General features: G+C 42.0%; 1 protein-coding gene across 3 annotated transcripts in view; it reads right to left on the reverse strand.

Annotated features, from left to right (window-relative positions):
• The window catches only part of LOC120994382 (limbic system associated membrane protein), a 695952-nt gene that overhangs the window by 157916 nt on the left and 519068 nt on the right, over positions 1–18968 (reverse strand). The window lies entirely within an intron of this gene.

Consider the following 18968-nt stretch of genomic DNA (forward strand, 5'->3'; position numbering starts at 1 on the left):
TACGTCATATGACTGATTTAAGGACCTGCGAACTGCTAAAACCTGTGATCAGTTGTTATGGCAACCTGGAGTAGGAACTGCGAGCTTCTATTGGCTGATAAGGGACATGTGATCGTGTAAGTTCGGATTTAAGTGAAAGGCTTGCTGGCTTCGATTGGCTAATGCAGGTAATATTTTGGGACTATCTTAGGAACGGCAAGCCCTAGAGAGCTAAAACCCGGTCTAAAACCTTCCCGGACACCTGATGTACCTGTGTGCCAAATTTGGTAAAGATCAGTCCAGTCGTTTGGTCGTTCATAAAGAACGTCCAGACAGACAGACAGAAACTCATTTTTATATATATAAGAGAGAAGTGTTCATAGGAATGCTCATTTCTGATAACTTTCTCGTATAACTAAGTAGCCAATCAAACGCGCAATCATTGGCTGATGGGCATCTTTCATCAGAATGAATGAGTCCTCCTCACTTGTGGAGTCTCTGGCTGGAAACTGTAATCTGTCAGGTATGGTTGTAGTGTCCACTGCCAGATGCAGGTTTTTAGAGGCACAGCTGGCCAGGACGTGGTTAAGTGATGGGTGTCTTAAATGTAGTCCCTCACAAGCAGCATAGCTTGGTTAGCTGTAATCGTGGGTTACCTTGCTGACTCCTATGATTAACCATGTAGATTTTGAAATTTTGTCTTGTCTTCAGGCAGAAGCACAAGCAATAACGTTTACAGAGATTAGAACTCAGCCCTGGACCTCACATGGATCCACAGATCTCCTCATTCACTGCAGTTCAGGGGACGTGCATGTTCTAATCTGGTGCCATCATTGAGAAACTGCAACCACTAAGCCTGTTGCCTGTCCGACTGTTATAACCATAGCAAAGTCTCCTAGAGTGGGGGCCACACATACCGCTCAGGGCCAACAGATGCTTTTCTGTAAGTCCTGACCCCTTTCTAGGTGGTCAATGGTCCACACACTGTATTAGGACATACAAAAACGTTGTTAACAGGCCGACAAAGAAACACAAGAGTTCTACGTAAAATCAGCTCTGCTACATCTGAGGCGTAGTGGACCTGAAAATTGAGCCCTGTGACGATTAAACCAACATTTGTCTTTGTACACGGAGTCTGATGACAAGATACTGAATCACTCTGGGCCTGCAGTGACCGAAGCGCCAGCGAGCCGGACGTCATCTGTTCCCACGGTCTCTGTATGAGTAGAAGATACGACCCCGTGAACCGCGTTTCCAAGGGGACAGACACGGGCGGAGAATTAGAGAGATGATACCAAGCCACGGATATCACACCTTCAGGAATGTAATATTCTCTCTCTGTTATTTACCAGGCTACAAAGATACAACAAATATCTCCACCATGATGGATTCTGCCTCTGGAGAGGGGCCCGGGCCACAGACTACTGACCAGACAATGAACCCAACCACTCAGTGTCACAGTCCTGTACATAGGAGCAGTGTTATAGTAGTTATATTCTTGTACATAGGAGCAGTATTATAGTAGTTATATTCTTGTATATAGGAGCAGTATTATAGTAGTTATATTCTTGTATATAGGAGCAGTATTATAGTAGTTATATTCTTGTACATAGGAGCAGTATTATAGTAGTTATATTCTTGTACATAGGAGCAGTATTATAGTAGTTATATTCTTGCACATAGGAGCAGTATTATAGTAGTTATATTCTTGTACATAGGAGCAGTGTTATAGTAGTTATATTCTTGTACATAGGAGCAGTGTTATAGTAGTTATATTCTTGTACATAGGAGCAGTGTTATAGTAGTTATATTCTTGTACATAGGAGCAGTATTATAGTAGTTATATTCTTGTACATAGGAGGCAGTATTATAGTAATTATATTCTTGTACATAGGAGGCAGTATTATAGTAGTTATATTCTTGTACATAGGAGCAGTATTATAGTAGTTATATTCTTGTACATAGGAGCAGTATTATAGTAGTTATATCCTTGTACATACGAGCAGTATTATAGTAGTTATATTCTTGTACATAGGAGCAGTATTATAGTAGTTATATTCTTGTACATAGGAGCAGTGTTATAGTAGTTATATTATTGTATATAGGAGCAGTATTATAGTAGTTATATTCTTGTACATAGGAGGCAGTATTATAGTAGTTATATTCTTGTACATAGGAGCAGTATTATAGTAGTTATATTCTTGTACATAGTAGGCAGTATTATAGTAGTTATATTCTTGTATATAGGAGCAGTATTATAGTAGTTATATTCTTGTACATAGGAGCAGTATTATAGTAGTTATATTCTTGTACATAGGAGGCAGTATTATAGTAGTTATATTCTTGTACATAGGGGCAGTATTATAGTAGTTATATTCTTATACATAGGAGCAGTATTATAGTAGTTATATTCTTGTACATAGTAGTAGTATTATAGTAGTTATATTCTTGTACATAGGAGCAGTATTATAGTAGTTATATTCTTGTATATAGGAGCAGTATTATAGTAGTTATATTCTTGTACATAGGAGCAGTATTATAGTAGTTATATTCTTGTACATAGGGGCAGTATTATAGTAGTTATATTCTTGTACATAGGAACAGTATTATAGTAGATATATTCTTGTACATAGGAGCAGTATTATAGTAGTTATATTCTTGTATATAGGAGCAGTATTATAGTAGTTATATTCTTGTACATAGGAGGCAGTATTATAGTAGTTATATTCTTGTATATAGGGGCAGTATTATAGTAGTTATATTCTTGTACATAGGAGCAGTATTATACTAGTTATATTCTTGTACATAGGAGGCAGTATTATAGTAGTTATATTCTAGTACATAGGAGGCAGTATTATAGTAGTTATATTCTTGTACATAGGAGCAGTATTATAGTAGTTATATATTCTTGTACATAGGAGCAGTATTATAGTAGTTATATTCTTGTACATAGGAGCAGTATTATAGTAGTTATATCCTTGTACATAGGAGCAGTATTATAGTATTTATATTCTTGTACATAGGAGCAGTATTATAGTAGTTATATTCTTGTACATAGGAGGCAGTATTATAGTAGTTATATTCTTGTACATAGGAGGCAGTATTATAGTAGTTATATTCTTGTATATAGGGGCAGTATTATAGTAGTTATATTCTTGTACATAGGAGCAGTATTATACTAGTTATATTCTTGTACATAGGAGGCAGTATTATAGTAGTTATATTCTAGTACATAGGAGGCAGTATTATAGTAGTTATATTCTTGTACATAGGAGCAGTATTATAGTAGTTATATATTCTTGTACATAGGAGCAGTATTATAGTAGTTATATTCTTGTACATAGGAGCAGTATTATAGTAGTTATATCCTTGTACATAGGAGCAGTATTATAGTATTTATATTCTTGTACATAGGAGCAGTATTATAGTAGTTATATTCTTGTACATAGGAGGCAGTATTATAGTAGTTATATTCTTGTACATAGGAGGCAGTATTATAGTAGTTATATTCTTGTATATAGGAGGCAGTATTATAGTAGTTATATTCTTGTACATAGGAGCAGTATTATAGTAGTTATATTCTTGTATATAGGAGCAGTATTATAGTATTTATATTCTTGTACATAGGAGCAGTATTATAGTAGTTATATTCTTGTAAATAGGAGGCAGTATTATAGTAGTTATATTCTTGTACATAGGAGGCAGTATTATAGTAGTTATATTCTTGTATATAGGAGGCAGTATTATAGTAGTTATATTCTTGTACATAGGAGCAGAATTATAGTAGTTATATTCTTGTACATAGGAGCAGTATTATAGTAGTTATATTCTTGTACATAGGAGCAGTATTATAGTAGTTATATTCTTGTATATAGGAGCAGTATTATAGTAGTTATATTCTTGTATATAGGAGGCAGTATTATAGTAGTTATATTCTTGTATATAGGAGCAGTATTATAGTATTTATATTCTTGTACATAGGAGCAGTATTATAGTAGTTATATTCTTGTAAATAGGAGGCAGTATTATAGTAGTTATATTCTTGTACATAGGAGGCAGTATTATAGTAGTTATATTCTTGTATATAGGAGGCAGTATTATAGTAGTTATATTCTTGTACATAGGAGCAGTATTATAGTAGTTATATTCTTGTACATAGGAGCAGTATTATAGTAGTTATATTCTTGTACATAGGAGCAGTATTATAGTAGTTATATTCTTGTATATAGGAGCAGTATTATAGTAGTTATATTACTGTACATAGGAGCAGTATTATAGTAGTTATATTCTTGTACATAGGAGCAGTATTATAGTAGTTATATTCTTGTACATAGGAGCAGTATTATAGTAGTTATATTCTTGTATATAGAAGCAGTATTATAGTAGTTATATTCTTGTACATAGGAGGCAGTATTATAGTAGTTATATTCTTTATCAAATTTCTTTTTATTTAAGAAAAATATACAGTCATGTAGAGAGTCATACATTTTGTGTCCAGACGCAGCTGGACAAGTGCATAGATAGCCAACACAATATATTCAAGATAGTTGCATACACGACTTCAAATAATAAAGTGACAAATGTAAACAAATATCTAACGAGGGGGGGCTATGACAAGACAAAGGAAGGTGGGATAGGGGAGGGGGAGAGTTGGATGTCAATCACAATCTTAAATCAAGACATATCTAAGCCTAGAATTTGCGATATAGCTTCCAAGGAGACCATAGTTTTACAAAAACTGCTCTAGAGTGACTTTCTCAATGGGCTAATTCTTCAAACCGATATAGTTGGTCAATTTTTTCCGTCCACATCAAGAACGAGGGAGCTGATTCATTTTTCCACAATAGAGGGACCAGCAGTCTAGCTGCTGTAATAAGCATGGTTTGTAGATTGTACTTTGAGGGGGTTAGCGTGCCATTTGGACACCAGAGCAGCAGGAGTTTTGCGTCTAAGGTAATCTGGCTATTACATATCTTGTTGATAGTTGTTTGTACTTCAACCCAAAACGGTTTTATTTTCTCGCAGCTCCACCAAATATGAGATAAAGAACCAATATCTCCTCCACACCTCCAGCAACCGTTTGGGATAGCGGGATTGAGCTTGTGAAGGAACTCCGGTGTCTTATACCATCTTGTAAGTAATTTATAAGAGTTTGCCTGTATTCTAATACAACGGTTGAAACCATGTGAGTGTGTGAGGATGAACGCTTTTTCAGGTTCTGACAGGGACAGGGACAGCTCCTTCTCCCAGGCTGCAAGGAACCACAGATCTGGAGGTGCGGAGGAGAGTAGCTCCCTGTAGAATGTGGAGAGAGGTTTCTTGGGGCGAAGGGCGTTAGAGATTTTCCCCTCCAACCAAGAGGGATCTCCCGTAGGCCTGGGAAAAGATTTCAGAAGCGCCAGATCTTTCTTAAAAGCCATAAGCGCTAGGAAAGAGGCTTCCTGAACCCTAGGGATTTCATATATTTTACTCCAATTTAAGGCACCTGATACAGTTATGATGTCTTTCAGTTTAAAGTTAGATAGTAAAGCCCAAATTCCTGTTGCATCAGAGGTGGTAGGGTGAACATGTGCCTGCAGCAGCTCTAAGGGGAGACTCAAGCTTGGGAACCCAAGGGTCGAGGACCCATATAATTTGGTCCATTCCAGTAACAGACCCTTCCATAAGGGCGAGGTAAATTTATTATTAGCAGTACATTTGCGCACGCCCCATAGAACTAACTTGTCCCTATATGAAAGCAAATTACACTCCAGTCGGGAGACAAGGCCGAGAGGGCGCCAAGAGATGAGGCTCAGAGCTCTGTTCAGCATTGATGCTTTGTAATAAAGGTATATGTCGGGTAGGCCGAAGCCTCCCAACCTCTTCTCCCGAGTGAGAGTGGCATAAGCCAACCTAGGGGACTTGCCAGACCAAACAAAGGTTGAGATGACCCTGCGGACCTCCACAAAGAAGGAATGGGGTAGCCAGATAGGAAGTGTTTGGATGAGATAGAGCAGTCTGGGGACAATAAAAGCTTTAATGAAGTTTTTCCGCCCAATCCAAGAGATAAACGGGAGTTTTAGAGAGTGTAAGTGTGTTCTAATGGATTTCAGTAAAGGGACATAATTTAACTCGAAAAGATCTTCTAGTTTTGCTGAGATATGGGTACCTAGAAAAGGGATTGACTTAGTGGCCCACGAAAAAGCAGCGGAACCTTTAAGCGTGTCTACAGTAGCAGGTGGGCAAGAAATATTCAGGGCCTGTGACTTAGTATAGTTGATCTTAAAATTTGAGACCGCTCCATATTCTTCAAAAAGGGCTTGAAGTCTGGGGAAAGAGGTTAGAGGGTTGGACGTTATGACCAAAAGGTCATCTGCAAAAGCGGCCGTTAGATGGGTATGCGACCCCACGGTGATCCCCTTAATATCTGGGTCTTGCCTGATCCTGGCCAGCAGGGTCTCCATGACAATAACAAAGAGGGCAGGCGAGAGTGGGCATCCCTGCCTAGTCCCATTAGTAATGGGAAAAGCTGGAGAGAGTGTTCCATTAATCCGTATTCTGGCAGAGGGGAGCGAATAAAGTGAGAAAATGGATTGGATAAACTGGTCCGGAAGGCCAAACTTCGACAGTGCCCGAGACATGAATTGCCAGCTGATCCTGTCAAAGGCCTTTTCTGCATCTGTACTGAGAAGAGCTAAAGGTATTGAGTGCTGGCGAGCATGTGTGATCAATTGTATGACACGGACCGTATTTTCACTCCCCTGCCTGCCAGAGACGAACCCCACCTGCTCCTCGTTGATAATGCCAGGGAGAACCGACTGAATCCGTTGAGCCAAAATTTTGGCCCACCACTTCACATCAGTATTTAGAAGCGAGATAGGACGGTAACACCCGCAATTTAGGGGGTCCTTATTTTCCTTGTGGATTACCGTGATATGGGCTGAAAGCGATTGGGGAGGAAGGGAACCTCCTTGGAGTAAGTGGTTACATAAGGTATTAAAATGGGGAATTAGGGTCTGCTTAAAGGATTTGTAGTAAGAGATGGTAAAACCATCGGGGCCTGGACTTTTGCCCGAAGGTATGGAGGAGAGAACCTTACCAATTTCATCGTCTGTGACAGGAGATAAGAGCTGAGCTGACTGAGCGGGGGTAATGGTAGGTAACTGGAGGGAGGACAGAAACTTCTCAGTTGCCTCACCTAATTGAGCTGGTGACATATTATCTGGTGTTTTAAGGTTGTATAGGTCCCTATAGAAGGCACAAAAGGTCTTTGCTATATCTGGGGTACCTTTATGAAGGACTCCTCTGTCATCTTTAACTGCAGCAATAAAGGAGTCAGTTTTTTGTTTCTTCACTAAAGCGGACATTAGCCTATTCCCTTTGTCCCCGTGTGCATATGAGCGGAATTTGGCTCTAAGTAACAGCTTAGCTGACGTGACATTTAACAGGTTCTTGAGCTTAGTACGGGCTTCTGAGAGCTCCAAGGCACAGCTAAGGGCCTGGGAGGCTTTGTGCGTTAGCTCTAGAGTCTGAATCTGGGAGAGAAGTGTCGCCACAGCCTGATTCCGCTGTTTTTTAATATGTGCACCCAAGGCTATTAGTTCTCCCCTCAGGACAGCTTTGTGGGTTTCCCAAATAATGGAAGGGGAGGGAGCGTCAGGGCCTGAAGTATTAGTTGTGAAGAAATCAGTTATGATAGAAGATAATTTCGCAGCATGGGAGGGGTCTGAGATAATGGTCTCATTAATGCGCCAATTCCATTCCCTCTTTGGGAGGTCCAGCAGGGACACACTCAAAAATACTGGAGCGTGGTCAGACAGGGTGATGTTCCCTATGTGAGAATTTATAACTCTGTTAGCACAGGATTTGGATAAAAATAGATAATCTAATCTATGGTAAGATAGTTTAGCAGCTGAATAAAAGGAAAAATCCCTACCAGTAGGGTTTGTGGTGCGCCAGATATCTAGAACCCCTAACCTCTGTAGGGCCAATTTAAGGCGCCGCAACCGGGCATGTGTAATGGCAGACTTCCCATTTGAGGAATCTAATGTAGGATCAAGGGTAGCATTAAAATCACCTCCTAGAATAACCATTCCCTCCTTAAAGGAGGATAGTAGGCCTAGGGTCTGAACGAGCCAAGCAACCTGCCCTCTGTTGGGAGCATATACAGTTGCCAGGGTAACAGGAGTGTCAGCGATAGTGCCCTTAACAAACAGGTAACGACCCTCAGGATCTGCAGAAACGGCAGAGTGCTTGAAGGGGAGCTGCTTGCGGATCGCTATGCTGACACCCCTGCTAGCCGAACTATACGTGCTGTGGAACCACTGGGAAAATCTTTTGGGGGGCAATTTGGGGATCTTACCCTCTCGGAAGTGGGTTTCCTGGAAGAATGCTATAGACACTTTATCCCTCTGTAAAAGGGCCAGGATTTGGGACCGCTTGCAAGGCTCGTTCATTCCCCGGGCGTTAAATGAAGAAATCACAATAGACGACATTCTGAAATAAAAAATAGACAATCAGCATCTGAAAATGCAGTATATGACATCTGATGGAGGGGGGGGGGGGGGGGGGGGAAACACACGAGGAAAGGAGGGGAGACAAACAAATAAGCCACATAACAATGGTGCAAATACATTTTGCATAGGGAGCTCTACTGAGCACCTGACAGTACGACCCTTTCTCATCACGGCTACCAGCCGGGGTCTGTCAGGTGGGGGGTCCCGCAGAGCTATAGAGGGCCAAATACTGGCCATCTCACAAGGAAAAGGGGTGACCCAAAGGTGAAACCGGGTTAACCCCTGCAATTATCAAATGAGCAAGTAGCAGGCAAGGTCCAGAACTTTAAACAAACCAGTAAACAATCTGGAAACGGATCAGCCTCATTAGAACCCTGGAACAGCCTTCATCCACAACAGGCGGACAGGACAGGCCTGGAATAGGGCCCTGTGCCCTCAGAAAACGGTGAGGCACCAGGTAACTTCTCCAGGAGGCGCTCAGTCCCGGTCATTTCGGTCAGAGCTGGAAACAATGCAGAAATCTTCTGTAGAACTTCTTATATTCAGGTAGGAGGATAATCAGGCTTCTCAGCCCTAGCTTTGGGCGACTTTTTGTTGTAAACAGGGCGCCATTCAGCTGCTTGGGGTGGCGGGAGGGGAGGATCCTCCATGTCGGCCGGCATCCATGAGGGAATATCGATCGGGGGTAACCCCAACTGGGCCCAGCTGGCATGCAGATCCCTCGGCGAGCGGATGGTGATCTGGCGTCCGTTTTTGAGGACTGCGATTCCGAACGGGTAAAGCCACCGGAACGGGGTAGCTGCAGCTCTAAGGGCATCCAAGAGCGGCTTGAGGATGCGCCTTTTGGCTAAAGTGGACGGGGCCAGATCCTGGAAAAGCATGAGCGACGTACCTCCATACTGCAGCTGCTCCTTCTCTCTGCCGGCTCTCATGATTGCTGCTGTATCCACAAAACTTAGGAGGCCGCAGATGACATCGCGTGGGGGATCGGTATTCTTAGGCTTAGGCCTAAGCGCCCTGTGAATTCTTTCAATCACGATACGCTCTGCTCTCTCAGGCCCCAGCAGGTCAGTGAATATCTCGTGCGCCACCTTTTCCAGCGCTTCACTGGCGAACGATTCAGGGAGCCCGCGGATCCTCAGATTCCTCCTGCGGCTCCGATTCTCCTGGTCCTCGACCCTCAGGAGCGCTTCATTAAGCAGGTCAGTGTGGGAGCTGATCGCTTTGTACGTCTTCTCTTCCCTCCGGATTGCCGCCTCTTGCGCGCCTTCCAGGTCTGACACCCGGTGACCCATGTTCCGGAGGTCCTCTTTGATTTCCGAGAGGTCTCTTTTAATCGGTGCTAACGCTGAATTTAGCACCTCCAGGAGTGCCGCTTTAGTGAATGAGCCCCTCTGCCTCCTCGATTTGCAGGTGGAGGCATCCGAGACACTCCCGCCATCTGTGTCTTCCTCCATGTCGGATGCCTGGGCAGGAGCGGGCGCCATCTTGGGGGTCTGAGCCGACCGAAGCTTCGGTTGTTTATTAACAAATTGATCCATGTCAGGCTGTCTGGATCTAACATGGACTGGATCAGCCTGATCCTTGGGTCGATCCCTACCCGTTTTGCCCATCAGAGCTGTGCTGTTAGCTTAATATAGGGGTTAATTCGCCGGTATGGATGAGGAGCTCAGCAATCTGCAGCCATCAAGCTACACAGCCAGGCTCCGCCCCCATAGTAGTTATATTCTTGTACATAGGAGCAGTATTATAGTAGTTATATTCTTGTACATAGGAGGCAGTATTATAGTAGTTATATTCTTGTACATAGGAGCAGTATTATACTAGTTATATTCTTGTACATAGGAGGCAGTATTATAGTAGTTATATTCTAGTACATAGGAGGCAGTATTATAGTAGTTATATTCTTGTACATAGGAGCAGTATTATAGTAGTTATATATTCTTGTACATAGGAGCAGTATTATAGTAGTTATATTCTTGTACATAGGAGCAGTATTATAGTAGTTATATTCTTGTACATAGGAGGCAGTATTATAGTAGTTATATTCTTGTACATAGGAGCAGTATTATAGTATTTATATTCTTGTACATAGGAGCAGTATTATAGTAGTTATATTCTTGTACATAGGAGGCAGTATTATAGTAGTTATATTCTAGTACATAGGAGGCAGTATTATAGTAGTTATATTCTTGTACATAGGAGCAGTATTATAGTAGTTATATATTCTTGTACATAGGAGCAGTATTATAGTAGTTATATTCTTGTACATAGGAGCAGTATTATAGTAGTTATATTCTTGTACATAGGAGGCAGTATTATAGTAGTTATATTCTTGTACATAGGAGCAGTATTATAGTATTTATATTCTTGTACATAGGAGCAGTATTATAGTAGTTATATTCTTGTACATAGGAGGCAGTATTATAGTAGTTATATTCTTGTACATAGGAGCAGTATTATAGTAGTTATATTCTTGTATATAGGAGGCAGTATTATAGTAATTATATTCTTGTACATAGGAGCAGTATTATAGTAGTTATATTCTTGTACACAGGAGCAGTATTATAGTAGTTATATTCTTGTACATAGGAGCAGTATTATAGTAGTTATATTCTTGTACATAGGAGCAGTATTATAGTAGTTATAGTCTTGTATATAGGAGCAGTATTATAGCAGTTATATTCTTGTACATAGGAGCAGTATTATAGTAGTTATATTCTTGTACATAGGAGCAGTATTATAGTAGTTATATCCTTGTACATAGGAGCAGTATTATAGTAGTTATAATCTTGTACATAGGAGCAGTATTATAGTAGTTATATTCCTGTACATTGGAGCAGTATTAAAATAGTTATATTTTGAACACAGGGTGTAATATTTTAGTAACTATAGTATTTTACACTGTGATTTATTTCATTAGAGTTAATAGATATAAAATGTAAAAGCACATCAGTTTTATTGCCTACGTAGTGACTTCTTCATGGCAATGAAATATTTAACACCTTTTTGTGAAGTGATTAATTCTATCATCCACTGCTCTTTAATTAAGGTGTTTTGATGTAAACCTCCTCTGACCAGTCAATATTAAGAAAACAGTTTCTCTGAAAAAAGAAGAAATAAGAGATTCTCTGCCTCATTTAGTTACATGAGGAGTGATAAATTCTACTCTGAAATTACCAATTAAAACGGTTTCTGTGTAAGTCACTCTCTGCCTTCGTTTCTCAGATTGAGGAATCGTTTAATTACCTGCAAAATGAAAGGGACAAAAGATTCCCAATTTTGGTGTTTGCAGACGGAGAACATGAAAGTCGGATCTGTCTCCCCCACTGGTTTATGCCTTCACCTCAGCCTGGACCTACTGATGCCCTTTGAACCTATTCTGATGGTCTATTGCCATCTTTAGGTAAATAATGTGGAAAACTTTTCACCTTTGTTTTCATGTTTCACTTTTGATACAATGTTTCTTTTTACTTTTTTTCTCTTCTTTTTAGCATCTCCAGATAGTGGTATTGTCTTTATATATGTGTATTTTAATGCTTTTCATACAACTGGTTGAGATAGACCAACAATGCATGACCGGAGGAGGCCATGGCTGGATTTGGCGCATTTTGCTCCCCAACAGGATATCTATTTTGCAAAAGTGACGCGTGATTTTTCGAATCAGTTTAGAGAGTTCGGAGCAGGTTGCAGTTTAAAAAGCACAAGAGAAGACGGCAGGGAGAAATGGATGGAAAGTGAACTTCATTTCCGAGCTGTACACAATGAAACACCGCAGCAGATAAAACCTCTGATGCAAAAGATGAAACAGATACTTCTAGGACACAGAGCATCCCCTGCCTGGTCCTGATCTAGTCAGGATCACACAGATTGTGAAGGGGAGGAGGAGGAGGAGGTAATGACCTCTGTGCTTCATTAAAGCTGCACTCAGGTCCACTGTCCTGCGCAGTCGCTTAGACATTCACTTTGCAGGGAACCTGCTGTTTTACCTGTCCTGGCCTAATACATCGCATAGGTAAGGCTACTTTCACACCAGCCTTTTTGCTGGATCAGTCATGGATGAGCAAAAAAAAACCTGCTTCCGTTACTGATAATACAACCGTCTTCATCCGTTCTGAATGGATCCGGTTGGATTATCTCTAAAATAGCCAAGACGGTTCCGTCATGAACTCCATTGAAAGTCAATGGGGGACGGATCCGTTTTCTATTGAGAAAACGGATCCGTCCCCATTGACTTGCATTGTGGGGACGGATCCGCACCACATCGCGGACAGAAAAATGCTGCCCGCTGCGTTATTCTGTCTGCGATGGGGACGCAACCAAACGGAACGGAATGCATTCTGGTGCCCTCCGTTTCGTTGCGTTCAGCTTTGTCCCCATTGACAATGAATGGGGACAATACAGAAAGGGTTTTCTTTCGCTGTTGAGATCCTATGATGGAACTCAATAGCGCAAAGGGAAAGCGCAAGTGTGAAAGTAGCCTTAGAAGTGGATACAGTTGTATCCAATGCAGACAATACTCTGTGAGACAAAGCGCTTACACTGATACATTGTAACGACGTATCAGGACAGGATGGACTGGTCTGCTAGTTCTAGTTAGGAGAATTGTCTAAACTGGATACAGACTGCACTTGTATAACAATGGTGGAACTGACCCAGTCGGGGTCCAACCGTATAGGAGAGAGAAATCCACCACGGATTTCGCTGTAGATGTAATGAGAATCTGCAGCAGATTTCACCCTGCTACAATGAAATCCACGGGGAACATCTGCATCAGAAATGTACTTTCTGCGGGTCAGTGACTGAGACAGTGACTGAATTCCCTCATGAATGGTGTCAAGCCAAGTGTCCTCATGAATGGTACCTTGCATGGAGACCCTTTGATCAAAATTCCCCCATGAATAGTACTAAGCACAATGCCCCGATGAACTGCGCCAGCATGCCCTCACTAATTGTGCCTTGCAGGGAGCTCCTGCAGATGGTGACTAAATGCCCCCATGAATGATGCCAAGGAAGATGTCCTCATAAATGGTACCATGCAAGGTGATCCTTAGAACAGAACGTCCCTATGAACAGTGCCAGGATGCACAATTGATTATTGCCATGCGGGGAGCTCCTCTGGATAGTGACTGAATGCTCTTCTGAATGGTGCCAAGCAAAGTGACCTCATGAATGGTACCGTGCATGGAGATGCTCAGTGCCAAGTACAGTGCCCTTATGTACAGTGCCAGAATGCCCCAACAAATAGTGCCATGCAAGGAGCTCCTCTGGATAGTGAATGATACCAAGCAAGGTGCCCTCATGAATAGTGTCCTCCTGCTGGCAGGAGACTCCAGTAACATTTGGGTGGTTAAGAAGCTTGCTTTAGTGTTACCACCACGTCTGTACCAGCGATGCCAGCCTCTCATTGTCCTCCACATCACTGCAGTGCAACCCAGCTCCCTATTGTCACCTATAAGTGAATGCACGGCCTCCAGCTTCCCAGGCAGCCTTGTGGCTTTTCTGACCCTGAACGCACCCAGATTACTGCATTTCGCTCATTGTGTCCTACACAAGTAGAACAGAAAAGATGCGCAAAATCACACAAGGTCATGAAACCCAGAACAGACAAAGAAAAAGCAAAACTCAAAAAAAACAAAAAAAAAACGTATACACTGCCCATAGTCTTGCATTATGACGGAAGCCTTTAAAAGGCATTTTTGGTCTTAATAGAAGTCTACGGGAATCCTAACGGATTTGTCCCGTTTCCGTTATGCAGACGGAGGACTTTGTTTTCCGTCTTGCATAACGGGAACCAGACGGATCCGTTATGGTTCCCATAGACTTCCTATGAAGACGGATCAAAACGGAATGGCTCTTCAAGGCTTCCGTTTTGACTTCCGTCTTATGGTTTCCAATCCAGAACGCAGATGTGAACCCGCCCCAATAGAGAAGCCGCAGAGGTGAAATAATACAGATCTCAAGCAAATAGATGCGGAGAGTAAAAGGTTTTCGTTTTCTCCGCAGCCTCATTCTTTACCCTAAAATAAGAGTTTCATCTTTTCGCGATGAGCCAGTACAATGGGCGGGAGGCAGCAGCGGGTTAAAATGTAATTTCTCCGGCCAGCAAAGAAAAATGAAATAGATTTTTATTTTGCAGCCTGCGAGTCACTCTCTATCTATCGCTTTCTCGAGGTCTAATAGTTTTGTGGTAATTCTTCTGTGACCCCGCTGGAGCGCCGCTGACTGTATCGTCGCACATTATTATACTATTACAGCCGCTCGGCACACAGCATCACGGGAACAGCGGGAGCCTCGCGCCGTAATAATGTTGCAATGCGTGTTCCATTCAGCTTGACACAATGTATCCAAGTGGGATTCATCCACGGGTCTTTATTCTTTAATATCGTATTTTGCCGTAACAGTGTGGACATGGGCTTGGACACGGTTTGCATAACTGAGGCTCTGTGTTTGGTGCCGGCGACGTTGTGCAGAAGAACCTGGGTTTAGGAGGCTCACTGGATAGTGAAAATTAAACAATTTTGAAGCTATTTAAAGGCCCTATTTTTGGCTGGTTTCGTGGCCAGACAGACCCACTGAAATAAATTGGACCGTTTTTACCAGCTGTTTAGACTGGAGTGGACCTAGCTAACTGCTGTTAGAAACAGGTGCACCCAAAGCCATTCAGGGGTTAAAAAAAAATACTCACCTCATCCGCTTGCAGATGCGGGGGCCACTCGCTCCTCACTGCGGGCTTTAGGACCTGACGCTCCAAGTGTGGTAATGTCACATGATGTGATGTCATCATGCTGGGAACGCAGGTCCTACTCCCTCCAGTGAGGAGCACGTGTCCCTGCGTGTGCAAGTGGATGAGATATATTTATTTTTTAGTTTATTTTTTTATAATGGATCTGTCGACACTACCAGGGCTGGATGGGGAGTGGGGGCATTATATATACTGGGGGCACAATGGGGCATAAATATACAATGAGCAGCACTAAGGCCCAATACTGATACTGAGGGTGCTCTAAGTGGGCAATTATACAACCTGGCGGCACTAAGGGGACAATATTAATACTGGGGGGGGGGGACACTATTGGGGCTCTATCATTTCCAGGGGGGATGAAAAAAGGCAATGAACTACATTCGTTCAATAAAAACTGATGTGAAATGCATGTAAAACGGCCATTAGAAATGGATACGCAAACTGTTGCAAAATAGGCATGGTCCACCAGATGAAGGTTTTGCCGAAACGAGCGTTGGGGTGTGCGGTTCTCCCGAGGTGATCTTTTATCTATGTATTGTTTACCTTCGAGGGAGTAGCTGATAGATTAGATATAACTGGAATGTGCCCCAGCAATTGTTATTGACTTACAATATTAGGCAATGCAATGCTTATGATATATTGGGCGAATCAGTACCTACTCTGTATAGCCCCCCCCCCCCCCCCCATGGTGATTGTACTGTTATATCATCCCTCAGGTGAAACTGCTCCTTATATCGATGTTTTTCATCTATCCTTTTTATGTTATGTATATTTATTCAATAATGATTATTATATATACTTTTTGAGCTATGGAGACTCTGCTGTCTTTATGTAGGTTTTTCTATTTACTATAAGAGCAGTGAGACTATGGACTCTTTAATGTAAGAGCAGTGAGACTATGGACTCTTTACTGTAAGAGCAGTGAGACTATGGACTCTTTACTGTAAGAGCAGTGAGGCTATGGACTCTTTACTGTAAGATCAGTGAGACTATGGACTCTTTACTGTAAGAGCAGTGAGACTATGGACTCGTTACTGTAAGAGCAGTGAGACTATGGACTCTTTACTGTAAGAGCAGTGAGACTATGGACTCTATACTGTAAGAGCAGTGAGACTATGGACTCTATACTGTAAGAGCAGTGAGACTATGGACTCTACTGTGAGAGCAGTGAGACTATGGACTCTATACTGTAAGAGCAGTGAGACTATGGACTCTATACTGTAAGAGCAGTGAGACTATGGACTCTATACTGTAAGAGCAGTGAGACTATGGACTCTATACTGTAAGAGCAGTGAGACTATGGACTCTATACTGTAAGAGCAGTGAGACTATGGACTCTATACTGTAAGAGCAGTGAGACTATGGACTCTTTACTGTAAGAGCAGTGAGACTATGGACTCTTTACTGTAAGAGCAGTGAGACTATGGACTCTATACTGTAAGAGCAGTGAGACTATGGACTCTATACTGTAAGAGCAGTGGGACTATGGACTCTATACTGTAAGAGCAGTGAGACTATGGACTCTATACTGTAAGAGCAGTGAGACTATGTACTCTTTACTGTAAGAGCAGTGAGACTATGGACTCTTTACTGTAAGAGCAGTGAGACTATGGACTCTATACTGTAAGAGCAGTGAGACTATGGACTCTACTGTAAGAGCAGTGAGACTATGGACTCTATACTGTAAGAGCAGTGAGACTATGGACTCTATACTGTAAGAGCAGTGAGACTATGGACTCTATACTGTAAGAGCAGTGAGACTATGGACTCTTTACTGTAAGAGCAGTGAGACTATGGACTCTTTACTGTAGGAGCAGTGAGACTATGGACTCTACTGTAAGAGCAGTGACACTATGGACTCTTTACTGTAAGAGCAGTGAGACTATGGACTCTTTACTGTAAGAGCAGTGAGACTATGGACTCTTTACTGTAAGAGCAGTGAGACTATGGACTCTTTACTGTAAGAGCAGTGAGACTATGGACTCTATACTGTAAGAGCAGTGAGACTATGGACTCTTTACTGTAAGAGCAGTGAGACTATGGACTCTTTACTGTAAGAGCAGTGAGACTATGGACTCTTTACTGTAAGAGCAGTGAGACTATGGACTCTTTACTGTAAGAGCAGTGAGACTATGGACTCTTTACTGTAGGAGCAGCGAGACTATGGGCTCTTTACTGTAAGAGCAGTGAGACTATGGGCTCCTTACTGTAAGAGCAGTGAGACTATGGACTCTTTACTGTAGGAGCAGCGAGACTATGGACCCTTTACTGTAAGAGCAGTGAGACTATGGACTCTTTACTGTAAGAGCAGTGAGACTATGGACTCTTTACTGTAAGAGCAGTGAGACTATGGACTCTTTACTATAAGGTGCAGTGAGACTATGGACTCTTTAATGTAAGAGCAGTGAGACTATGGACTCTATACTGTAAGAGCAGTGAGACTATGGACTCTTTACTATAAGGTGCAGTGAGACTATGGACTCTTTAATGTAAGAGCAGTGAGACTATTGACTCTTTACTGTAAGAGCAGTGAGACTATGGACTCTTTACTGTAAGAGCAGTGAGACTATGGACTCTTTACGGTAAGAGCAGTGAGACTATGGACTGTTTACTGTAAGAGCAGTGAGACTATGGACTCTTTACTGTAGGAGCAGTGAGACTATGGACTATTTACTGTAAGAGCAGTGAGACTATGGACTCTTTACTGTAAGAGCAGTGAGACTATGGACTCTTTACTATAAGGTGCAGTGAGACTATGGACTCTTTACTGTAAGAGCAGTGAGACTATGGACTCTTTACTATAAGGTGCAGTGAGACTATGGACTCTTTAATGTAAGAGCAGTGAGACTATGGACTCTTTACTGTAAGAGCAGTGAGACTATGGACTCTTTACTGTAAGAGCAGTGAGACTATGGACTCTTTACGGTAAGAGCAGTGAGACTATGGACTGTTTACTGTAAGAGCAGTGAGACTATGGACTCTTTACTGTAGGAGCAGTGAGACTATGGACTGTTTACTGTAAGAGCAGTGAGACTATGGACTCTTTACTGTAAGAGCAGTGAGACTATGGACTCTTTACTATAAGGTGCAGTGAGACTATGGACTCTTTAATGTAAGAGCAGTGAGACTATGGACTCTATACTGTAAGAGCAGTGAGACTATGGACTCTTTACTATAAGGTGCAGTGAGACTATGGACTCTTTAATGTAAGAGCAGTGAGACTATTGACTCTTTACTGTAAGAGCAGTGAGACTATGGACTCTTTACTGTAAGAGCAGTGAGACTATGGACTCTTTACGGTAAGAGCAGTGAGACTATGGACTGTTTACTGTAAGAGCAGTGAGACTATGGACTCTTTACTGTAGGAGCAGTGAGACTATGGACTATTTACTGTAAGAGCAGTGAGACTATGGACTCTTTACTGTAAGAGCAGTGAGACTATGGACTCTTTACTATAAGGTGCAGTGAGACTATGGACTCTTTACTGTAAGAGCAGTGAGACTATGGACTCTTTACTATAAGGTGCAGTGAGACTATGGACTCTTTAATGTAAGAGCAGTGAGACTATGGACTCTTTACTGTAAGAGCAGTGAGACTATGGACTCTTTACGGTAAGAGCAGTGAGACTTTGGACTGTTTACTGTAAGAGCAGTGAGACTATGGACTCTTTACTGTAGGAGCAGTGAGACTATGGACTGTTTACTGTAAGAGCAGTGAGACTATGGACTCTTTACTGTAGGAGCAGTGAG

Source organism: Bufo bufo, chromosome 3 (assembly GCF_905171765.1).
Source record: "Bufo bufo chromosome 3, aBufBuf1.1, whole genome shotgun sequence".
Classification (NCBI taxonomy): Eukaryota; Metazoa; Chordata; class Amphibia; order Anura; family Bufonidae; genus Bufo; species Bufo bufo.